The following is a 16102-nucleotide window of genomic DNA, read 5'->3' as shown; positions in this document are numbered from 1 at the left end:
GACCCCATAGGCCTCCAGTTACGAGAAAAAGCGCCTCAAACTTTTTGTAGGATTTTATAAACCTAAAAGTTTTCTCCATTTCCAAGCGGCCCGGTGGCCGAAGCGGTAGCGGACCAGCGTGGTAAGCCAGAGGTTCCGTGTTCGAACCTCTGCTTGTGAACTTTTTTTTTCATAAATTTTTTTTATGCATTTTATTTTTAAGTTTGTTTAATATTATTATAATAATCATACAAATATTTATTATTATTACAATTTTATTATCTTTATTATTAATTACGTTAATATCATAATAGTAAGAATTATAACGAAAATAATATTTTCGTAAAATCTATCGTTGTAAAATATTCATAGGCGATATAATACATTAAATATTATTTGTCTATACTTTTTATTTTCAAAAGTTATACCTTGAAAAAGGTCAGGCAGGTATACAATTTGTTCCGAGGCTCCGGTTACCTGGCCAAGTTCCGTTATTCGGGCCACCTTTTGAATGTAGGACCTTTACCAACCATCAACGATACTGAAAAGTGGGGGTAACCAAGCCGTTAAAACATAAAAGCATCTGCGTTAGTTCATTTTTGGCGTTTGAAAGGAACAGTTGAGTCTTGAAGTCTTTCTTGTACGTAGCAGTCAGTGAAAACGTTTTGTAGTGATAATGTCTGGAAGTGACGAAATCGCCGGTCCTTCGGTACCGGATTCGGAGAATATTTCAAAAGATTCTCTGCATAGCGAAGCATCGAAGTTGCTATTGAAGGATGCGGTTGTATTTTGCGAAGGATTGCTAGCTGAAAACGATTTTATTGCGCCAACATCTTCGACGGAAATTTCTCACGATGCTAATGGGACGGGAAATTTTTGAAAGTACTGTACAAATGCTGACTGAAAAAGTGCTCATTTCTGACGAGGAACTCATCCACATAAATGAAGAAGTTAGCGATGAAGCTTTTGAAAAGGTTGAAGGAGAATATTCATCGGACGAGTACGAACCACCAGAAAAAAAGCCTAGAGAGACAGACCATTATTCGCTAGATTACAAAATAAAATGTATTAACATTGCAAAAGCACATCCTACGTGGAGCCTGAAATCTTTGCAAAGACATGGATGTCATCGTTTGAAAAAAAAGGAGTATTTATCCCGATGGGAAGAAGAATGTAAAAAGGGCGGATCTACATCAGATAAATATTCTATAATAGATTCGTGGACTTACGACCGTTTCGTTGAAGCGAGGCAAAATTACCAGCAAGTTACGACCCAAAATTTAAAAGAATGGGCTTTGGCTGCTGCAACACAATTTTCAAACTTTGAATTTAAAGCTTCCACTAGTTGGATGGGAAAATTTAAACAAAAACGCAGAATTCGTCAATGAAAAGTTGCAAAATTCGTATCGCGGAAGGAAACTGTAACAATTGAAGAAACCTTGGCTGCAAAAGAAAGTTTCCGGATACAGGCCCGAGATTTAATACCTAATTTTGATGAAGACTTCGTTATTAATACTGATCAAACAGGTATGTGAAAAGTGAAAAAATCCCGTAATAACTAATGTCGATTTTAAAAACTCTCTAATATAACTTTTTTTTAAAATATATCTTGTGTCTTTTTATGGATTTCTAGGATGCCAGTACCAATCTACGTACAACAGGACTCTCACCGATAAAGGAAGCAAGACTGTATTCGTAAAGAGGCTGGACATGAACAAAGTTACTCATTCGTACACAGCACAAAATAGCATCACTCTTTCTGGACGAGTGTTGCCCCGTGTGTTTGTATGCCTGCAGGAGGCAACAAACAGATTTGGACCCAGGATTCAGAAGATGATCGATGAATAATATACCAAAAAATATACGAATGTCATTATCACGTCATCGAAATCGGGGAAGCTGACCACAGATTTGTACAACGACTTTCTTAACAAATCTCTGAAGCCCTACGTCGGTAAAAACAAGTTTTTGCTTCTCATCGACTCCTGGGGAGGGCAAACAAAACCAGAACTGTACGATGAAACTTTTCAAGACGACAAAAAATTACCTACCTGCACTATAAAAGTAATTCCACCAAAGTGTACTCCTCTAGTACAACCCTACGACGTTTACTTTTATAGACAGGTGAAAAATTTTATTAAACGTTTTCAAAATTCTGCCACTTTGATTGAAAAAGAAAAAGAAATTACTTCCCGCGAAGATTGCATTAAAATCCAATCAATAGTGCACCACCAATTATCATCTCCGATCTTTACTGATATGATACAATACGCCTGGTTCGCCTCGAAATTAACGGACGACAGAAAAATTTTCACAAATGTTAACGAAATTTGCTTTTCGCTAGTGTTATAGCCCGAACAGGCTATACATGAATTATTAAATATATTATTCTAAATACATATTATTTTATATGATTGCCCAATGTGTAACGTGAATACAGATCACGTTACGAGCGTTGACCGAACAAAGCGCTGACAACGCGAGCCACGCGCTAAGCCCGAGCGACCGTGCAATCATTTCATTGCGAAAACGCGGAAATCAGGGCAAGCGGAAGAAGGACATTGCGAAAATGCAACGTAGAAGTCCTACTTAAAAGCGAAATAAAAAGGAATAAAGAAATTGCGAAAGTGCAAGCAAAGAAGTCCTACTTAGAACTTCTTAGCTTGCATCCGGAGATTGCCAAAATCAAGCGACATGACACACAGCCTTGTCGCTAAACGACCCCCTCCCGGGAAGCCAAGGGGAGTTAATAAAAAGGCCCACCGCTAACGAACGGCGGGCAGTCTTTACCGTTAATATTACGCGGGCAATCCTTATTCCTTTACGCGAGTAATATCTCTAACAACCGCGAGTGTCAAAACGAATATCAATAATTATTATAATATTAAATAGCCACGCAGTCGGCAGAAATATACACGAAGAAGTGAGAGGCGAGTCTCGAGACCGAAACTCGACTCTAGACACGCGCACGTTAAGATAACCGTTATCGTGATACGCGACGTAAGCAAAAGTGCGGGAACATTGTAAATAAACCAAACCACAAATAAATCTGATATTAATCTATTTATTTAATGTGGAAAGTGTCCGAATTATTTAAATAAAAACAGTGAAGTTCTCAGGCGGAGCCCAAATTCCCAAATTCCTTCCGGCAAACGATCCCAACTACCGTGCCCCTCCGGAGGCACAACATAATTTGGTGGCAGCGGTGGGATCTGCCGGGGCATCGCCAGAACTAAGCAAGACCTGCAAAAGACACGGTTGTGTTAAAAAGCGGGCACGCCAACAATCAATTCAATTGAAGTTGACGGACGGAAGCAGCAGCTAAGCCTTCCCCAAGACCTGCAAAGCACCCAGAGTGTAAACAGGACAGGCACGCCAGCACACGTAAAACGTAAGCTGACGGAAACTACAATCAACAGAAGACATCGCAAGGACAACAGAACGAGCATCGCCACAACAGCTGTAGCAGAAACGTGAGCCGCCAAGCATCGCGACCTACGATAACTCTACAGACAACGCACCGACGCCGGACAACGACCGCCGTACGACGAGCATCGTCAGCCGTATCAGCCGCCGAGCGAAGGACTGCAGCGTCAGCAACCTACTGACACAGCGAGCGATCATGCGAGCCGTTATACTATTGTAAGTCCGAAAAAATTTAATAAATATAATAGCGTGAATGTCGGAAGGTTCTAATATATCGAAACCGATAGCGAACCGATCGTGGTTACTGAGTGAACCAGCCCGACGAGCGATTAAATTAAGTTTAGCACCGCGAGAAAATCCTTATAACGTGAGAAAAAACTTAGAAACTCAATACTCGAGCGAAAGCGAGCCCGAGTTACCGGAAAACGTCGTCACAGAACGCGAATTTCCGTTTAACAATTTTGACGAAAGCCTATTCCCGCGTAATACGACTGACCCCACTGACGACACTCAACGCGAGACTAGACGTACGCGACCGTATATTAGTAGAACTCCAAGTAGAGTATCCCTACGGCGCGAATTTTCATTAACTTCCTACGAGAGCGATCTATTCGATCCGGAAGAAATTTATAGCCAACAAGAAAGTAATATGGCCGAATCGCGAAATCCGCAAGAAAACACTCCCGCGAACCCGCCACAAAGCGCGGTAGACGAGGAAATAGAAAGAATGCGACGATCCATTCACCAAATGGACCGAAATATAGTGGAGGCTGATCACACACCGCCCCACGAGAGAAACCGCGAAGAAAGAGGCGACGCGCACCTTCTCGAAATATTAAATGAAATACGCACGGAAGTAAAATCATTAAACAGGCGAGTAACGCGAGTAGAAGACGCGATTATGGAATTACCACGTCACGGATATAACCGGTCAGAGGACGGTAACGACGCGTTTAATGGAACATACGGACGAACCGCACGCGACATCAGAAGTCGACGAAGCACCGCTCCGAATTACTTACCGTTAAAAGAAGCAAGAGCAATGATTCCCGAATTTGACGGAACATCGCGACATAAGTTATTAGAATTTTTAAATCCATGCACGTACGCCGTTCAGGACATACATCCCGCGGATGAAGAATCATTAATCCGAGCAATATTATTTACAAAACTGAAAGGAAAAGCCATGCAGGATTTCGAGACACGAAATATTCAGACGTTCGCCGAATTAAAACAACAACTCGAGACTTGTTACCAGTCTAAACAAAGTACTACGCACTTACAAATCGAGTTCAATTCCTTAAAACAAAAGCCGAATGAAACTGCGCACGCTTTCGGACAACGCGTTGATCTACTAGCGATGAAATTATATGATTCGATGATCGAAGGAAAGGAGCATTCCGCAACCTCTAAACGCACGATTCAACAAACAATCCAAGAGCAGGCGTTAATAAATTTCCAAATCGGGTTACACGACGAATTATAAGTGCTCGTACGCGCGCAGCGATATACGACGCTCCAAGAAGCGATAACGGGCGCGAGCGCCGAAGAAAAACTCAGACCGGGAACAGCGAGAACGAGTGGTTTTGCTAATAAAAATAAAACCGAATTTAGTTACTCGCGAAATAGTCGAAATCCGACACCGCAATGCTTTAAATGCGGAAAAAACGGACATTTCGGACGCGATTGCCGTAGCAGCCGATACGCACTCCCGAAGCCGGAAAAATCGCGAATAAACGCGAATAAACGCGATAAGTAAATACTGCTCGCATTGCAAAAGAACAGGACACAGCCGCGACGAATGCTGGAGTCTAAAAGGGAAACCGAAAAACAATACAAATAAACTAAAAGTCGGAAATCAGCAAAAAACGCGCGACGAAAATATACGCGATCGAAAGAAACCGCGACAACAAAAAAGAAACGCCGATAGCGCAAGTAGCAGCAGCGAAGACGAGCAGGAGGAAGCGAGAAAGAGACAACCGCGACCTGCATCTGAGTATCGCGTTACGCATATTAAAGATATGCCACGTGCAAAGAAAAAGACGGACTTATTGCTAATAACATTACCAATGCGACAAGCGAAAAACGAAAAAATATAGATGTTGTACGATTCAGGATCGACCATCTCACTAATAAAATTGAAACATTTAAAGGACGACACATTGATACACGAAGATAAAATCGCGCTCACTGGTATAACCGGACGTAAAATACATACCATCGGAAAAATGTACGCCACAATCAAGACAGGAAACCATAAGGTAAAACATGCATTTTACGTGGTAAAGGACGACATTCCGATCGAATATGAAGGAATACTAGGAATTGATTTCCTTCGACAACATTCGGTATCTTGCGATTATAATAAAAGTCAATTAAAAATAGGAAACGCCGTACTAAAATTCCATTCGCTTAACAAAACGATTCTAAAACCGCGCAGCGAGACCATCGTAAAAGCGACAACAAATCAAAATCGAATAGGAATAGTACGAGCAGAAGAAACAGCTCCAGGAATCTACCTTGGAAACTGCTTAGTAGAACCAAAAAATTACACGTGTCCCGTTAGTATTATAAATACAACCGATATGGAAGTCGAGATACAGACGCCAAACGTCACCCTCGAAGACATAGAACGCGAGATCGAATCTAAAATACATACGGTGGAAACAAGAAAAAATTTTAAGTATACTAACTCGAGACACGGACAAATATGACAACTACTATGCACGCAACATTTAAATACGGAAGAAAAACAGGCACTCCTACGGATATGCGAAGAATACTACGATACATTTCAGTTGGACGGAGAACCACTGACGTGCACGGCGACGGTAGAGCACGAGATAAACACGCGCGCCGACACTTCTCCGGTGAACACGAGACCGTATCGTCTTCCCGAGAAGCACAAGACGGAAGTAAATAAACAAGTGCAAGAAATGCTAGAAAATGGCATAATCAGAACAAGCGCGAGTCAATGGAACCCACCCTTATTGGTGGTACCAAAAAAGGCCGACGCATCCGGAAAACCTAAGCTCCGAGTAGTAGTAGATTTTCGGAAGCTAAACGATTTAACAATAGGCGATTCATTTCCACTGCCCAATATCACCGATATACTGGACCAGCTAGGAAACGCTAAATATTTTACTACACTAGACTTAGCGTCAGGATATCACCAGATACCGATGGCTGAGCAAGATAAACAAAAGACAGCTTTTTCAACGCCCTACGGACACTATGAATTTAATAGAATGCCGTTTGGATTGAAAAATGCGCCAGCAACATTCCAGAGATTGATGAATTCAATTCTAACAGGAATGCAAAGACTTAAATGTCTAGTTTATTTAGACGACATCGTCATATACGGATCGAGCCTAGAGGACCACAATAGAAGACTCAAGGAAGTACTACAGAGACTCCGAGAAAATAATCTAAAATTGCAACCAGATAAATGCGAGTTTTTGCGCAAAGAAGTAATTTATCTAGGTCACATTCTCCGAATCAAAGCTAACCGCGATAAAAGAATTTCCGACGCCGAAGAAAGTAAAAGATATACAATCTTTCATAGGACTAGCCGGATACTACAGAAAATTCATAGAAGATTTTTCAAAAATAGCCAAGCCACTAACGAAATTAACAAAGAAAACGGAAAAATTCGAGTGGACAATGGAACAGCAAAATGCTTTTGAAATATTAAAAGAAAAATTAATGACTGCGCCAGTGCTAACGTATCCAGATTTCAATCAAGAATTCATAGTGACCACCGATGCTTCCGACTACGCAATCGGAGCAGTATTGTCACAAGGAAAAGTAGGTAATGACCGACCAATTGCTTACGCCAGCAGAGTTTTATCGCGAGCGGAGCAGAATTACAATACAACAGAGAAGGAATTACTAGCAATTGTATGGGCTGTAAAACATTTTAGGCCATACATATATGGTACGAAATTTTAAATCGTAACCGACCACAAACCATTAATCTGGTTATTTAATGTGAATGATCCCGGATCAAGATTAATCCAATGGAGATTAAAACTCGAAGAATATGATTATGAAATCATTCATAAGGCCGGACGAGCGAACGCGAACGCCGATGCACTGAGCCGCAATGTAACAAGAGAAGCGCATAAAATAGAAGAGGAAGAACGAGAAATCCTCGCAATAGAAGAAGAAACAAACTCCGACGAAGAAAAAATATACACAGAGGAAGACAAGAAACAGATATTATATGAATATCATGATGCACCCACAGGAGGACATCAAGGAGTTGAACGAACGATAAAAAGAATCCGCCTAAATTATAATTGGCCAGGAATAATGAAAGATGTAGAAAAATACATTGCAAAATGCGAATTGTGCCAGAAAAATAAATTATCGCGAAAAAATAAAGTACCGTTAATAATTACGGATACGCCTACTAAATCTTTCGAAAAATGCGCGTTAGATATTGTAGGACCGTTAACAGTTACAACAAACGGAAATAAATATCTCTTAACATTCCAAGACAATTTAACGAAATTCAGTAAAGCGATACCGATTCCAAATCAAGAAGCGAACACGGTTAGCAAGGAATTCGTTACAAAAATTGTACTTGAACACGGAATACCGGAAAAAATTTTAACGGATCAAGGCACAAATTTCCTCAGCGAAATATTTAAAAATACATGTAAATTACTAAAAATAAATAAAATACAGAGAACTGCCTATCATCCGGAAAGTAATGGCGCGTTAGAACGATCGCATCGAACATTAGCGGAATATTTAAGACACTACATAAACGAAGACCAGACAGACTGGGACGAATGGATACCGTTCGCAATGTTTACGTATAACACGACGCCACATACAGCTACGGGGTATACACCCTTCGAATTAGTGTACGGGCACCAAGCGGATCTACCTACGTCACTGACGAGACCGCCTAAACCGACATACAATTACGACGATTACGCGCAAGAATTGAAAGAAAGATTAAGGGCAACGAGTCAGCTCGCAAAAGAGCATATTAAAGAAGAAAAAATTAAAGTCAAAAAACAGTACGACAAAGGTACTAGAGAAATCAAATTTAAAGTCGGCGACAAAGTATTAGTTTACGACGAGACGCTCCGACGCGGACGATCTAAGAAACTTGAATCCCTATGGACCGGACCGTACGTAATAATCGAAAAAAATTCCGACGTGAATTATACAATTAAGAAAGGAAAAAAAGCGGTTCGCATGCATACAAATAAATTAAAACAATTTATAGAAAATTAGAATAAGAACTTACTTATTCGTTACTGGAACGACCGCATCCGCTCCAAAGCGCGACGCATTTGTTCAATAGGACGGAGATGGTTGCGGAAAACGCGCCCTCGAAGGCGTACCGGCACATCCAGCCAAAGTCGACGCAATAATGAAATGAACCCATCAGGAGGTTCATAACTAGGAACCAAAAAGGAATCATCGTACCCATCGTCAACCATATCCATATCAGTCTGAGGCACAATAACCAACACCGCACCCTCACCAGTCTCGTCAATCTCGCTCTCCAAGGAAGGCAGATAACGCGAACGATTGACTAAATTCACGCACACCATGTTAGTCGGATACTCAATAAAACGCGACTGAATAAAAACTAACCGACGCTAAAAGCTAGCAAGAAGAAAGCTGAAACTCATAAAATGAGAGCCGATAAGACGGTTATATGAAACATTTTAATATAAAATTGCAGGATACTCGTCAGCTGGAACAGCCGACAGGCCGAGAGTCGCACGGGGCAACATGAAACGGATTCACCTTACCAAATCCAAGAATTCCTACACAACCCCGGCATATATTTCGAGAAAATCGGACAATTACAGCAAGCTATAAAAACGTGGAAATTAGTTATTAAATTAGATATAACAATGTTAAACGATAAAGCCTGGCAAATAAATCGCTACATCCAACAAACCAACGAGATGTGCGAACAAATAAAATCGGAATTCCACCGTAAACGTACCTGCGACAATTTAAAGGAAATCGTAAAAAACGAGTCGAAACAGTTAACAAAATTAATGACTCTAATAAATACGCTATATAAGACACGGACGAACGGACGTAGAGGTCTCGTCGACGGAATAGGCACAATGGCGAAAACATTGTTCGGTACAATGGATGCGAATGATAGAGAGTTAATAAATGAACAATTAAATCTCCTACAAAATAATCATCAAACCATTCAACATGTCGCGAAAAATCAAATAAAAATTTTAAATAGTACTATAATACATCTAGATAAACTAGAAAATATACTAGATCATAACGGTAAACTATTAAACCATTATGTTCGAGAATACAGTACTCGCGAAGAAATAACCGAACATTTTACGGTAATCATCGCGATGATAACAGATTTAATTCGAGACGCGGAAGATGTAATAGAATATCTTACGTATGTACGCAAGGGCACGATGCACCCCGTACTAACACCTATTAGCGATATTATGACACAGCTAAAAGAAGCAGCGATCCAATTACCTCACGGTTTATATTTTCCTTTCGAAATCCGGAACGATGAATGGTTAGCAATAGAAGAATATATTAAAATAACGGCATACCGTGAAGGATCAATCATATTAACTGTATTGCGATTCCCACTAATCTCACAACCAGTATATGATATAATAAAAGTAACCCCATTACCTACTTACGATCATAAAAATATATTTACGCACGCGGAAATAAACCACGAAATAATAGTAGTTAATAGAGAAGGATTAATGTATATTATAATGACGGAGGACGATTTAAAAAAGTGTATCCAAATAAATTCCAGATACATATCCGAGAAAACACAACCAATACACCGTATTAACTCAAACGCGCCGTGCGAAATACAAATGTACTTGCAACCACAAAACCAGAATGAGGCTTGCAAAAGTAAACATGTAATTGCGATAGAAACGATATGGATACCGTTACAACAGCCACTTACTTGGTTATATTCAACTGTACGCGAACAATCAATAATAATTCAATGCGAAAAGTATAACGAGATTAGAAAAGTAATTAAAGGAACAGGGCAAATTACTCTTCAAAATAAATGTAAATTAATAATAACAGAAATGACGATCCAACCAAAAGAAGTCATACAAGGTAGCGAAATAGAAACGTATTTACCGGAAATTAATATTACATTTATACGGGACAATACAGACATACTAGACACGAAACAACAGAATATCGTACAGCATTCAGAATTAACAGAACTAAAAAATAAATTAAAAGAAATAAACAACGATTTGCAAGACAATAACAACAAATTCTTCACACAAAAACAATTCGTATATCCTATGGCGACAAGCGGAATAACCACAATAATTATAATAATATTAATAATTTATATAATTATGATAAATAAAAAGAAATATACGAGACGACCGTCAGTCAGGATATACGAAGAAAACGAACCACGTATATCATACGGATTCCCAAGACCCATACTAAAACGTAGTTTAAGCACACGATTTTAGAATAAGAAACGATTATATTCATATTATATACGGGAAAAATATTGTATATTAGAATAAGAAGAAATTTTGTTTTGCGAAAAACGTCACTTTTACACCTCCGTTTTTCTTTTTCTTACGGGGGAGGGATGTTATAGCCCGAACAGGCTATACACGAATTATTAAATATATTATTCTAAATACATATTATTTTATATGATTGCCCAATGTGTAACGCGAATACAGATCACGTTACGAGCGTTGATCGAACAAAGCGCTGACAACGCGAGCCACGCGCTAAGCCCGAGCGACCGTGCAATCATTTCATTGCGAAAACGCGGAAATCAGGGCAAGCGGAAGAAGGACATTGCGAAAATGCAACGTAGAAGTCCTACTTAAAAGCGAAATAAAAAGGAATAAAGAAATTGCGAAAGTGCAAGCAAAGAAGTCCTACTTAGAACTTCTTAGCTTGCATCCGGAGATTGCCAAAATCAAGCGACATGACACACAGCCTTGTCGCTAAACGACCCCCTCCCGGGAAGCCAAGGGGAGTTAATAAAAAGGCCCACCGCTAACGAACGGCGGGCAGTCTTTACCGTTAATATTACGCGGGCAATCCTTATTCCTTTACGCGAGTAATATCTCTAACAACCGCGAGTGTCAAAACGAATATCAATAATTATTATAATATTAAATAGCCACGCAGTCGGCAGAAATATACACGAAGAAGCGAGAGGCGAGTCTCGAGACCGAAACTCGACTCTAGACACGCGCACGTTAAGATAACCGTTATCGTGATACGCGACGTGAGCGAAAGTGCGGGAACATTGTAAATAAACCAAACCACAAATAAATCTGATATTAATCTATTTATTTAATGTGGAAAGTGTCCGAATTATTTAAATAAAAACAGTGAAGTTCTCAGGCGGAGCTCGAATTCCCAAATTCCTTCCGGCAAACGATCCCAACTACCGTGCCTCTCCGGAGGCACAACACTAGACTTTCTCAAAACTCCTTGTACATGTAAGCAACCATTATTTATTTGTTGCTCACATTGCCGAAATGTCTATTGTTTTGAATGCTTTTATGATAATTATCATTCGGGTCCTTGTAAATAATAAGCAAAAATCAGATTGTGAATAAATATAAATACAAATATAATCCCTATTCTTCTTGACTTCATTATTATTCTCCCATACATAATATTTAATGTATTATATCGCCTGCCTGACCTTTTTCAAGGTATAACTTTTGAAAATAAAAAGTATAGACAAATAACATTTAATGTATTATATCGCCTATGAATATTTTACAACGATAATTTTACGAAAATATTATTTTCGTTATAATTCTTACTATTACGATATTAACGTAATTAATAATAAAGATAATAAAATTGTAATAATAATAAATATTTGTATGATTATTATAATAATATTAAACAAACTTAAAAATAAAATGCATAAAAAAAATTTATGAAAAAAAAAGTTCACAAGCAGAGGTTCGAACACGGAACCTCTGGCTTACCACGCTGGTCCGCTACCGCTTCGGCCACCGGGCCGCTTGGAAATGGAGAAAACTTTTAGGTTTATAAAATCCTACAAAAAGTTTGAGGCGCTTTTTCTCGGAACTGGAGGCCTATGGGGTCCTATGGCTTGAACATGGTATGAGTTTCGGGCACTACTATTACGACACGAAGCCTCATCCCGAACTTCATTTCCCAGTCCGTGGATTTCCCTTGTTAGTCTAACTTAGCCTATTTTGGACCTCCGTTTCCGCTGTTCTTTTCCCTTTCCTCTCCTCCCTCCCTCTCTCTCTCTCTCTCTCTCTTCCTCCCTCTTTCTCGTTTCCTCTATCTCCCTCATCCATTCCTCTCCCTCTCCTTCTCCTCCTAGTATCCTCTCCTTTGCCTCCTGCCAACTAGTCCCCTCTTTTTTCTCCCTTTTCACACACCTTTTCCATACATGTTCCCACGTCTCCTCCTCCTTACCTCACATCCTACATCTTTTCTTTTCCTCCCTCTTCCAATATAATCCTTTTCTCATTTCATTCCCCACTCTGAATCTCATAACCCTTTTCCACCTTTTCTCCGTCCATTCTTTCTTCAAATACTCTGGAATTCCCTCTCCCTTTATTTCCCTATACCCTTTATTATATTTCAACTCATATTTTCTTCTCCCTTTCCTTATCTTGCCTCTTCCTATCTTTTTCCTCCAATTCCTTATATCCTATTCTTTCCTCTTCCCCTTCCTGTACTCTTCTTTCTCTCAAGAATTCCTTCCTTTCTTGTTCCCAGCTCCCTATCACTCTCCCTCTTCTCCATCTTTTCTTTATCTCTTCCCAGCATTTCCTTGCTACTTACTCTTTTTCGATACCCCTTTTCCTTCCTCTAATCTCCTTTCGAAATTCCATACCCTTCTCCCTGCTCTCCCTCTCATCAATCCTCTTCCCACTTCCTCCCTTACCATATATCCTGGCGTCCTCCAGCCCAGTCCCATTGTCCATCTTATATACCTGTCATGATTCCCTCTATCTCCCTTCTCTCCCTCCAACCCCAAACCTCCGCCCCATATCCCATTACTGTCCATACTACCGTGTCGTATAGCCACATTCTCCTTTCCCAGTCCTTTCCCCATAATCTCTTTCCTATTCCCCACACTTCCCTCATCACCGCTGCTGCCCTTCTTCCTCTTTCTCTCACATGTGCATCTTGCCCCCCGTTGTATGGTATATCCTAAATATCTAAACTCTTTCACCTTCTCTATCTTTTTCTCTTTCCATCTCCAGTCTACCTTTTTACTCCTACCCCCTCCCTTCCTAAACCTTATTACCTTTGTCTTTTCCGCATTTAATTCTAGTCCTTTTCTTGTTAAATACCTATCCAACCTACTCAACATCGCTCTCATGTCTTGCTCCTCTTCCGCCATCAACACTACATCATCCGCATATGCTAACGTAAATACTTTCCCTTCCCCTAATTTCACTCCTCCCCAACACCCTTTTGCCATCTCCTCTTCCAAGACCGCCATCAAGATGTTAAACAGCGTTGGGCTCAGTGGACATCCCTGTCTCATCCCTTTCGCCGTCCAGAACTCCTCTCTTATTTGTCCTCCTACTCTTACCCTACTCCTTGTCTCCCTCATTATCTCCTCCACTCTCACCACCAGGCCTTCTCTCACTCCCCTTTCTCTCATTGCCTTCATCAGAATCTCCCTGTCCACCGAGTCAAACGCTGCTTTCAAGTCCACAAATACCGCTGTCATTTTCCCACCTTTCCTTCCCAACTGTCTATTCACTAAATAGTTCAACGCATACACCTGATCTATTGTTCCTCTCCCCCTCTTAAACCCCGCTTGACTCCCCGATAGTAGCTCCCTCCCTTCCACCTCCTGTCTCAACCTTTCCCCTAATGCCGCCGTATATATCTTATATAGCGACGGCATCGCGGACCTGTTACATCCTGAACCATTTTTTTTATAACGCTTAATAAAGGAGTTATTATTAAGTAAAGTTTGGCCAATCAGCGCCGACTTTTAGCCGGGTGCACGTTAGTGAGCTGCGCACCATAAAGTGTGCCCCGCCGCATACTACCAGACGCGCAGCTCACCGACATGCGCTTGGCTAAAGGTCGGCGCTGATTAGCCAAACTTTACTCAATAATAACTCCTTTATTAAGCGTTATAAAAAAATGATTTAGGACTTTTTGACTCAGTTTGACCCAATCTACCTCCATCTTTCGTTTGGTCACTTACTTGTCGGACACCCTATATATATATATATATATATATATTATGTTTATATAATTACATTTATTTCTATTTATTTCTACTAAAAAGTATTTAACTTACCCTGGCATGACAGCTTCTATGATTCTTTTCTTATTTCTAGGTGCATTCAAAGCTGCGTTCTTGAAACGTTCCAGCTGAACAATGAATATACCCAATGGTTGCTGCTTAACTACTTTGTCGATCATATTGATTTCCCTCTTGTAGCGAATGCACCAATTTCGAAACAAGTCGCATTGCTTATTATCTCGGATGATATTTTCGTCAAATTTCATATCCTCATTATAAAATTTCTTGATCTCATTGAAACGCTGACAGTAACGATTCACAGCATTGAAATTTGTCTCTAGAATATCGTTGAGTTTGTTCTTTAAACCCAAAATTATTGGATCTTCTTTTATGATTTTGAGAATTTCCAAAGAGCTTTCGCACGATTGATCTCCCATTTGGCGAATTATTATCGACCTTGAATAAAAATCTTTAAAATGTAATAGCAGATTATATTTATTACAGAGAAAAAAGTTTTCTTGCATATACATAAACAGGATGGCCCATTTAAAGTATTACAAACTTAATAATTCTCAAATATTTAACCAATTGAAAAATTGTTCAGAGGAAAGTTGCATGTATGGTATGTGTGCGTGTGTGTGTGCGTGAGTGCGTATGTACGTGCATGCATGTATGTGTGTATGTATGTGTGCATGCACGCGCGTGTATGCATGTGTGTATGTGTCTCCAACGATTTCTTTTATTCATATAAAAATAAATTCGTCTTTATTTTTCCGTAAAGGAAAGCGGAGATAACTTCAGAATTTCAAATTGTTTGCGAAGGGTCGCGATTTAAAAAAAAACGTTATATACAAAAGAATGTATTCTGAAAACTGACAATATACTATGTACAAACTATTTACATGCTTTAATTTTATAGCGATAATTCGCGCAAATTAAACTAATACTTAGAGCGAGCAATTTCGATAGCAGAGAAAACTTCGATCGAGCGGTTGCGTTCCGAATTCGAAAACGATCTCTGTCGGGCTGCGCACGCTCTCCGCTTTTATTAACGTGATTTTCTCGAAAGATCTCGGTGCTTTGAGGTGACAAATCCGTTATATTTCCGTATCACTTTCTTTATTATTATGTGTTGTTATAAGGAGATGACAAAATAGTTCGTCTCATACAGAATTTTGTCGAAGCACGTATATTTTTTTCATTGATTTTGACATGCCTCGAGATTATCTCGAATTAACTTTCGCGCTGTGAGATACAACCTTAAAAACTTACCTTTTTAAAAAAAAGTAAAAAAAGGCGCCAAGTGCATACGCTAGTTGTGCAAAACTGTTATATGTATTTATAAAACAATATTATTTTAATTTAATCTGCACAAAATAATGTTATTATAAATTATTGAAAATAAAATCTTATAAAAATATTTTAACAAAAAAA

The 16102-nt window shown here is 39.5% G+C and overlaps 1 pseudogene; it reads left to right on the top strand.

Annotated features, from left to right (window-relative positions):
* Positions 1–655: 655 nt before the first annotated feature.
* LOC138939555 (tigger transposable element-derived protein 6-like) lies at positions 656–11992 on the top strand (annotated as a pseudogene).
* Positions 11993–16102: the final 4110 nt, after the last annotated feature.

Source organism: Polyergus mexicanus, unplaced genomic scaffold (assembly GCF_030449975.1).
Source record: "Polyergus mexicanus isolate NDT 795.1 unplaced genomic scaffold, iyPolMexi1.0 SCAF_14, whole genome shotgun sequence".
NCBI lineage: Eukaryota > Metazoa > Arthropoda > Insecta > Hymenoptera > Formicidae > Polyergus > Polyergus mexicanus.
This window is presented reverse-complemented; position numbering and strand designations above follow the sequence as displayed.